Source organism: Oratosquilla oratoria, chromosome 2 (assembly GCF_046742065.1).
Source record: "Oratosquilla oratoria isolate Oo_2021 chromosome 2, ASM4674206v1, whole genome shotgun sequence".
NCBI lineage: Eukaryota > Metazoa > Arthropoda > Malacostraca > Stomatopoda > Squillidae > Oratosquilla > Oratosquilla oratoria.
The window spans coordinates 72,312,825-72,315,324 of record NC_134778.1 but is presented as its reverse complement, the minus strand read 5'-3'; positions in this window follow the sequence as shown (position 1 = coordinate 72,315,324).

Genomic DNA, 2,500 nt, shown 5'->3' with positions numbered 1-2,500 from the left:
TATATGTGTACACACATATATATATATATATATACATATATATATATATGTATATACATATATATATATATTTTTTTTCTCGAAAATATACAATGTTTTCTTTAGAGAACTCTTTATGAGATTTTCTTGAGGACAAATAAATAATCAATATACTGTAAGGTAACCTATTACCGTATACTCAGTAAAAAATCCTTCCAGTTAGAAAAAATGTATACTGATACTTAAATTGTGCCTACATAGTGGAGCTGTAGCAAGGATCTGTATCTTGCTGTTCCTTGATTTAGCAGACTATGATCCTGAGATGTTTTTTTTTTTTACAGCCAATTCTTTTCTAGTTATGTAAATAGATAAACTAATAAAACACGATTCTCATACAGCTTTTATTAGCATATTACTTCTAAATGATCCTTTTTTTTTTTTTTTTTTAATTTAACACGTGACTCCATTCTAACGAAACTCGTTCCCTTTCCTTTCTCTTTCCATTTGAGGGGACTTTGTTATATCTGATTATAGAAAAATAGAAATCTTAGAATTTTAGTAATATCTAGAGAACCCATTCACACCCTCTCCATATAATTTGATAACTTTTAGAAACTTTTTTCTGGCTAACGACAGACGATTTTATTCACTTTAGAGACACTCCCCTCGGGTGCAAGCGAAACATGTAACATTATTGACGAAATTGTCACTATAGCCCATTAGCTTTGCCCGTGCCTGTGTGCGTATTATCATTATAAACCATCAAGCGAACCTGACATGGCACAAACATACGTAGTGATTACGTATGAAACCTTACTATCAGCTTCTAATATTGCCCTACCTAGGGTTCTGAACTTAGCCCAATCGTTCTTGAAATGTGTGTGTGTGTGTGTGTGTGTGTGTGTGTGTGTGTGTGTGTGTGTGTGTGTGTGTGTGTGTGTGTGTGTGTGTGTGTGTGTGTGTGTGTGTGTGTGTGTGTGTGTGTGTGTGTGTGTGTGTGTGTGTGTGTGTGTGTGTGTGTGTGTGTGTGAGCGTGTGTGTGTGTGTGTGTGTGTGAGCATGTGTGTGTTGTGTATGTGTGTGTGTGTGTGTGTGTGTGAGTGTGTGTGTGAGAGTGTGTGAGAGTGTGTGTGTGAGCATGTGTGTGTGTGTGTGTGTGTGTGTGTGTGTGTGTGTGTGTGTGTGTGTGTGTGTGTGTGTGTGTGTGTGTGTGTGTGTGTGTGTGTATTAACCTTGGTCTTTGGATCACGTGTTGGACTCGTGATCGACAGCTATTTCCCTCCCAGAAGAGAGCTCAGAGCTCGTATGACCGATCTATGGGTAATGCTATGACCTTTCACACACACACACACACACACCCAACTCCCCGCCCACGAGAGTCAGAGTAACGACCCGAAGCGCAGCGATACCGATATAATTTCGGCCCTGGGCAGGATTCGAACCAGGTACTGCGAGGACCACCGTACTTCCCAGTCCAGCGTTCTACCAACCACGCTACCGAGTCGTGTGTGTGTGTGTGTATGTGTGTGTGTGTGTGTGTGTGTGTGTGTGTGTGTGTGTGTGTGTGTGTGTGTGTGTGTGTGTGTTTGTGTGTGTGTATATGTGTATGTGTATGTGTGCGTGTGTGTGCGTATCCATGTACATATACGTGTGTATGTGCGTGTGTGTGCATGTATGTGTATGCGAGTGTGTATGTGTGTGTGTGTGTGTGTGTGTGTGTGTGTGTGTGTGTGTGTGTGTGTGTGTGTGCATATGCGTGCGTATGCGTGTGTATGTGTCTTTGTCTGTGTGTGTATTATCATTATAAACCATCAAGCGAACCTGATATGGCACAAACATACGTAGTGATTACGTATGATACCTTACTATCAGCATCTAATATTGCCCTACCCAGGGTTCTGAACTTAGCCCAATCCTTCTTGAAATGAGAACGCTACCTCTGAGCAAGCCGGGGCTCCAACCTTACGGGGTGCATAGATATATTGTGTTACAAGTGAAAGTGAGGGGTCATTGGAAGTGCAACTCTCTATTGCACATGTTTGCAGGCTACGCTCACTGGCTGAGGAGCTGGATGATGTAAAAAAGAATACATGTATATTTGTATGCTTATATGTTCATACCTGCAAGTACTGTATATGTATATATATACAAGGATATGTACATGTACATTTATATGTATAGCCATGTGTATGTTTATATGTAAATATATATTTATTGCTATATGTATGGCCATGTGTATACGTACATTTATATATATTTTAATGTTTACGAATATGTATACATATATGCATACGCACATGCAAATAATGCATATATGCATGAATATGTACTATAGCCTCAATTCATAACTGTTACAGCTTACTCGCCTTGCAAGACCCTTCTTGCCTTGAAAGTTGATTCAAACGAGGTAATTGGTGCCTAGCCTAAGCAGTCTACCAGAGTTTATAGGAGTCTGTCAAAACCTAGTCTGTCGGAGTCTGTCGAAGTCTCTCGTCGTCTATCGTAGTCTGTCGAAGTCTCT